This window comes from Peromyscus leucopus, chromosome 15, assembly GCF_004664715.2.
Source record: "Peromyscus leucopus breed LL Stock chromosome 15, UCI_PerLeu_2.1, whole genome shotgun sequence".
NCBI classification, from domain to species: Eukaryota; Metazoa; Chordata; class Mammalia; order Rodentia; family Cricetidae; genus Peromyscus; species Peromyscus leucopus.
The window spans coordinates 6,479,338-6,486,613 of record NC_051076.1 but is presented as its reverse complement, the minus strand read 5'-3'; positions in this window follow the sequence as shown (position 1 = coordinate 6,486,613).

Here is a 7,276-nt window from a genome sequence, read left to right as displayed (position 1 = left end):
GGGAAATCGTCTCAAAAACCAAAGCAAAAGAGACAGACTAAAAGTGGAAAGCAGAAAGACTTATGGGATGCAGCCATATTGGAAAGAGGGACAGAAAGACGCAGCGACGCCTCCAAGTCAGTCTTTGGGGTCCAGAAATGAGATTAAAGTTTCAATAGAGCCAAGCATTGTAGCATAGGCCTTTAATTTGAGCACTGGAGAGCAGAGGCTGGCAGATCTTTGCGAGTTTGAGGACATCCTAGTCTATGTAGCAAGCTCCAGGATAATATATAGAGACCATCTCAAAAAAACAAACAAAAGTTTAAATAGGAGACCAAGGATGTGCAGTCCCAGTCAAGCTGCGACCCTGCCCACTCCTGCTCTAACACGGTCTGGGTTTCTGTGTCTTCTTGCCAGGAGGGGTGAAACGTTGTTACAACTGTGAGAAGTATCTTTCTAGGGGACAAGTTCCTCTTCTGACTGGCACTTTTTCCTCCGCCCAGCATGAGATTCCTGGGGAAGTCCCCATTTCTTTGTGGTCCATTGTTTACAAGAATATCTTTAGATTATCTTCACTTCTGCCAGACTGGATACAAAATGCTAAGGAGAGGCCCCTATAAAGGAGACTGCAGGAGGGTGATGCGGCCTTCTAGGAAATGCTCACAAGATGGCTATGAATTCAGCCTCGTCCTTCCTGTCATCCTGATGCGTGGAGCAGATGCTCCTCTATCAAGGGTACTTTCTACACGGCACATCAGAGGCCAGTGAGTGACAGACAGCCTCCATTTCCTCCAGTGTGGCAGGCACTGGTGTTCCTTAAGGAGTGCCTTAGGGAGACATTGTCTGGACGGTGGACACATCCAAGGCAATGGTGCTTCAGGGACTGATCAGTGTGTCCCTGGAGGCTGAGAGACGGTCACCCCTGGCCTCATTCACGATGGAGTAAACCTTGGAGTCAACATAAGGCATGGTAAAATCATTTCAAGAGTACAGGGAATGGTCCCAGAACGAGCTGCAGAATTAGTCGACAGGCAGAGAGACTGTCACTCTTCTCACCTCCCATCTGCCTTCTTGGAAAGAGGGCTACCAACGCCCTTGGCAGAAAGGGAAAGTAAATTTGGGGGTGGTGGTGCACGCAACACTGTACGTGCAGAGGTCAGAGCAGATCTGCCTGCCAGCGGCGGCAGGAGTCACTTCTCAGGAAGCAAGAGCAGCAAATGCCTTTACCCCGAGCCATCGGGCCAGCCCCTAAATGTTTGTTTGCTTTTGTTCTTCGAGACAGGGTTTCTCTGTCATTTTGGTGCCTGTCCGGGATCTCGCTCTGTAAACCAGGCTGGCCTCGAACTCACAGAGATCCGCCTGGCTCTGCCTCCTGAGTGCTGGGATTAAAGGCGTGCATCATCACCATCACCATCACCATCACCACCACCACCACCACCACCACCACCACCACCACCACCACCACCGCCCGGCCCTAAATGTTTTTAAAATCCCAAATCACTAGTTTTTCTCTGGCACAGTGTAAGCAACCTAGAATGTGACCAGTTTTAAGGAATGCCTTCTTACAAGGGTAAGATGTGGATTTGTTTAACATTTGAATACAAAAGCAATACCTGCCCATCTTAAAACACAGCTGATGAATATGAAATAAAGTACAAATAAGCAAAGTTTGAACGTGAGGGTGAGGGTATAACTTAACACCATATAGTAAGTACCTTCATTTTACGGTTACAAGGAGTCTTATGTGCAGGGTACAGCGGCAGGAAGATGTAGTCCCAGCCCCAAGTGGAGGCTGAGGCAGAAGAATTACTTGAGGACTATAAGGCAGCCTGGGACCATAGTGCGATGCTGTGAGCTTATCCCAAAAATACAGCCTGCCATTTACAGACACCAAGAGGTGGAAATGCAGACTCCCAGGCCCCACTGCAGACCAGGGTCTGAATCTGCCAAGTTCCCAGGTGACTGTGTGCAAACTAAAGGCTGAGATGACAGCGTGTTTACCAAGTCCTTTGCAAGACATCTAGGCTGTCAAAGAAACCACAATGGCAGTCCACTGACCAGGGCAGATCATCACACTAATTCACCCTACAGAACTACATGCCAAAAGAACCCAATTTTGGAACACATCACTAGAGAATCAGACCTTGGAGTGACCTGTTAAAGAGAGTTGTCACTCACAAGTAGGCTACCTCCCCTTAGTGCTTATAGTAATTACAAATTAACAAAGGACTCACAGAGCCAGCGACGGAGAGCGACAGCTGACAGGAGGACGGAGTGTGTGGGGCTTCGTGTGGGTCGAGCCTCAGACCAGCTTGCCGCCCCAGGGAAGGTGTGACGTTACAAACAAGCCATGTATCAGGCCGATAGAGCCCCACATTCATGAACAAATTTCTTGGCTGCATGGACTCTCCACCGTCTATAGATTCTGCCTCATAAAGTGTCATCATGAATCTAAAAAAAAAATAAATCTCCAGAGAAGCTGTGGGAAGCACACAGTGGGCCTGGAGTGTAGAGTTGAGCATTGACCTACCATGGCCCATCCTTGTTTGGTTGGTTGGATGGTTGGCTTAAGACAGGGTCTCATGTAGCCCAAGCTGGCCTTGAGTGTGGTGGTAGTGTGTTCCCCAAAATATTGTGCACCCTAATAAACTTATCTGGGGTCAGAGGACAGAACCGCCACTAGATATAGAGGCCAGAAAATGGTGGCACTCACATCCTTAATCCCAGCATTCAGGAGGCAGAGATCCGTCTGGATCTCTGTGAGTTCAAAGCCACACTGGAAACAGTCAGGCTTGGTGACTCCCGCCTTTAATCCCAGGAAGTGATGGCAGGAAGCAGAAAGGTATATAAGGTATGAAGACCAGGAACTAGAGCCTGGTTAAGCTTTCAGGCTTTTGAGCAGCAGTTCAGCTGAGATTCATTTGGATGAGGACACAGAGGCTTCCAGTCTGAGGAAACGAGGTGAGGTTAGCTGTGGCTGGTTCTGTTTCTCTGGTCTTTCAGTGGTCACCTCACTACCTGGCTCCGGGTTGGGTTTGTTTTTATTAGTAAGACCTTTTGAGATTCGAGCTACATCCGAGGACTTTCAACTGCTCAACTTCTGGCCCTCCTGCTTCCATCTCAATAACGGGTAGGACACCTTGCCTGGTCATGCCATGCTGATGATTATGCATACACCATCAGGCTGCACCCCCACACCAAGTCTTTGGCTTAATGTCAAACTGCATCTTTGCAGAGCACAGTTAAGAGAGCAGGACTCAAAGCGCCCACTGCGTCGACGACCTGATCAGAGGGATGGGAGTGACCCTGGAGCTAGAAGCTGAGGGAAACAGGAGGCTATCGTCCAGGAACCAACTGCAGCCAAGAGCGCTAGCTGGGAAGCTGGCTGGCAAACTGTCCTTCTGAGTCCCCAAGGACAGTTCCTGAAAGACGGGGGTGGGTTGTTTCTGTATTTAACAATTGAGAACTCAGTCCTGGGCTACCAAGGACCCCAAGGGAAAGTGGCCTAAAAGCATCAATCAGGCCGGGCGGTGGTGGCACACGCCTTTAATCCCAGCACTCGGGAGGCAGAGCCAGGCAGATCTCTGTGAGTTCGAGGCCAGCCTGGACTACCAAGTGAGTTCCAGGAAAAGGCACAAAGCTACACAGAGAAACCCTGTCTCGAAAAATCAAAAAAAAAAAAAAAAAAAGCATCAATCAGGTCACTTTGTTTCCTCTTCCTCATCCCTTAACTCCAATAAAGGAGTTGGCACAGGAGTTTAGACCCAGTGGCACAGGTCTAAAATCCCAGCTACTCAGAGGAGATGAGGTGGAAGGTTCACAGGTTCAAGGCCTGCCTGGGCAATGTAGTGAGAGTCTACCTCACTACACTATAGCTCAGTGGTACAGCACTTCCCTAGTATCCAGGAGGCCCAGGGGTCTTCCCCAGTACCCCAGTCCCAAAGACAAGTATCTCTTATAATCCCTCACCCAAGAGTCTTGGCAAGGAAGACTCAGAGATATTTAGTAACTTGTTCAAAGACACACAGGAGTCTCTCAAGACCAGTATCTTCCTCTAGCCAGAGTCATTTCCATAAAGGACTTTCTTTCTGCCTTTCTTTTTTCTTTTTCTGAGGCAGGACCTCACATAGCCCAGGCTGGCCTCAAATACAAGATGTAGCTAAGGATGACATTACTTCTGATCTTCCTGCCTATCCCAGCTTTCTAGCTCTGGGGTTACAGGCATGTGCCACCAAGCTAAGTTTATGCAGTGCTCTGGACTGGACCCATATGTTTTACATCCCTCCAAAGAGCTGCTTTATTCTGTTTCAGTTTTTAAGAAAGGGACATACGTCCAGGGCTGGCCCTGAACCACCATGCCTGACAATCTTTTTAAAAAACATCCTTTGTGCTGTATGACCTTCCAACCCGGAGAGTAGAAAAGTCCACAGCAGACAAAGCCAGATGTGGTGGCTCCTGCCTGCAATCTCAGCACTTGGGAGGCTGAGGCAGGAGGATCATAAATTCAAGGCTAGCCTGGGCTATATCTCAAGCATGTCTCAAAAATAGAACAAAACCCCACTATGATCAAAGAAGTATGAGCGCTCCAAGTCTAAACCTGAGCCTTCACCCGTTTCTGCTGTTAATACAGCACAGAAAACACCAGGGTGGGGACTCGGCTCGGCAGGGAACGATGCGTGCCACCAAGACTCGTGCCACCAAGACTGACAGCCCAAGTTCAGTCCCTGGGATCCCCATGGTAGAAGTTGAGAACCAACTACAAGCGTTGTCCTTGGACCTCGACATTCTTGTGTGTACACACATACATAACTGTAACAGAAATTCACAAACGCTAGTTTTCGCGCTGCTGGAGACAACAGCCTCCTGCACTCAAGGCGAGCAGCGCACCGTCAAGCTACAACCAACCCTACTACTCCTTCCACCATTGACAGGGTCTTGGTAAGTTGCACAGGTTGGTCTCAGACTCACTCTGTAGTCCAGACAGGCTGACTCTTGAGCATCTTGCCTCAGCCTCCAGAGCAGCTAGGCTAACAGGTCTGAGCTCCCAAATGCTTCTAGCAAGCATTGTTAGGTGGGTGCTGGTGCCTTAACTTCCTGCCATGACTGCAGGATGTGGGCTCCATTTCAGTATCCCTGAACAAAAGCATTTCTCTGATGCTAGCCTCACCCAAGGTCCTTCAGTTCCACCAAGGAAGACAAAAGTGGACCCACCCACCACGGCCGGGCAGGTCTCTCCTCCACACCGATGGGCTTCCCCTCTGCTCCAGTAGGCTTCCTGTTCCAGGTGTCTTTATGTTTCCCTTGGACCACTGAGACCTTTTGTGCCGTTCCTGAGCTTGATTGCTGCATTGTGCCCAGTTTATTCTTTGTTCTATTGCTCATTCCTCTGGGGGCAACTACACAAACATCAAACCCTGGCACTCCTGCTGTTGTTAGACATTTCAGCTCATGTGTAGTAACGGCTCAAGTGCTTTCCAAAAGACACAAAAATACCCCGAGTTCAATCCTTTGAGATTGAACATTGGGTGTGGCTTAGTGTCAACTGAAGTCAAATGCAATCTGGTGTTCACATGGTTCTGTGGTGGGACTTTTTGCTTGTTTGTTTGTTTGGTTTTATTGTTTTTTTGTGGGGGGGGATTTTTTCCAGGCAAGGCCCAACTTTATACAATGACTTTTAAAACTTAAAAACAACAACAATAACAAAAACCCATTATGTGTATGGGGGTCAGAGGACAACTTGAGTTGGTTCTCTCCTTCCACCATGTGGACCCAGAATCAAGCTCGGGTCACCAGGCCCTGGGGGAACACCGGTCCCAGCTGAACCACCTTGCTGGCCCTACACTAGGTTTTTGTTTTTAAGACAGGGTCTCACTATGAAGCCCTGACTTGCCTAGATCTATGTAGACCAGTCTGGCTTCTAACTCACAGAGATCTGCCTGCCTCTGGCTCCAAAGGGCAGGGATTAAAAAAAAGTATTACCAGCCGGGCGGTGGTGGCGCACACCTTTAATCCCTGCACTCGGGAGGCAGAGCCAGGCGGATCTCTGTGAGTTCGAGGCTAGCCTGGACTACCAAGTGAGTTCCAGGAAAGGCGCAAAGCTACACAGAGAAACCCTGTCTCGAAAGACCAAAAAAAAAAAAAAAAAAAAAGTACTACCACACCCACCTACATTGATCTTTGATAATATCATTTAGGAGGTGTGTTTGTGTTTGGGGCTTTCACAATCCTGTATGATTCTTCCCAAATTTCACAAGGAGCAAGGGTAGGTTCTGAGGGCTGAATTACACTTGCCTTGAAGTCACGCTGGCAATTTCCCAAACTGCAAGTATTCTATCTCTAAAGTGTGCTAGATTAAGTCAGCTTAGATGTGAAGCAAAGTATCAGGCAAATTCTCTGAAAGGAGGAAGAAAGAGTTCATTTACTCAACCCAAGCCACATTCTAAACATGGCCCCTCCAGTTACACCCACTCTGAGAGTGGCGTCGAGGATTGGTGAGTTCAAGGCCAATCTGGGCTACACAGGGAGACCCTGTCACAAGTACAAAAACCAAACAAGAAGAAACCTAAGTTTCTAGGGCAACTTGTGGAAAAGGAAAACAAAACAAAACAAAAACCTTGAGTCAAACTACCAAAGTATTTTGTTCACACAAAGGAAGGGGAGGGCTGGTCATGGATGTGCACACCTTTTGATCCCAAACATTGTGAGTTCCAGAGCAGCCAGGGTTATTATACAATGAGATCTTGTCACAAAAACACCCAGCTGAGGGAGAAGGTAGTTTGCCAATAGTCCTGAGCTATGGTGCTCTCTGCTCATGCGGGGCAATCACTGAGCCACTCAGCTGGTCCCCACCCTGTGCTACTCTGGAGCTGGCTGGTCATTGTGACTTCTCCACACCTTGGAACTGGACTGCCCCACCCCCACTACCAGGGGGATGAGGGAATAAAGCACACTGTCTGGCAAACAGTTTCAATGTGAATCAGAAAGACCTCAGATGGGGCTATAGTCTGAAAAGATGACTTTCACATCTAAACATCTTCCAGTCTGGTCTGTTTAGCCTGTAAGGGGGCGAGGCCCTGTGGCGGGGCAAGCCTGCCTCACATTTCCCTATTATTTCTGCTTTGCATATCAATGCTTTTAATACCAGCAGTTCTCAACCTTCGGTCAAGACCTCTAGGTGTTAAGTGACCCTTTCACAGGGGTCACCTAAGACTTCAGAAAACACATATTACAATTCATAACAGTAGCATAATTACAGTACCAAGTAGCAACAAAAATCATTTTATGGTTGGGGGTGTCA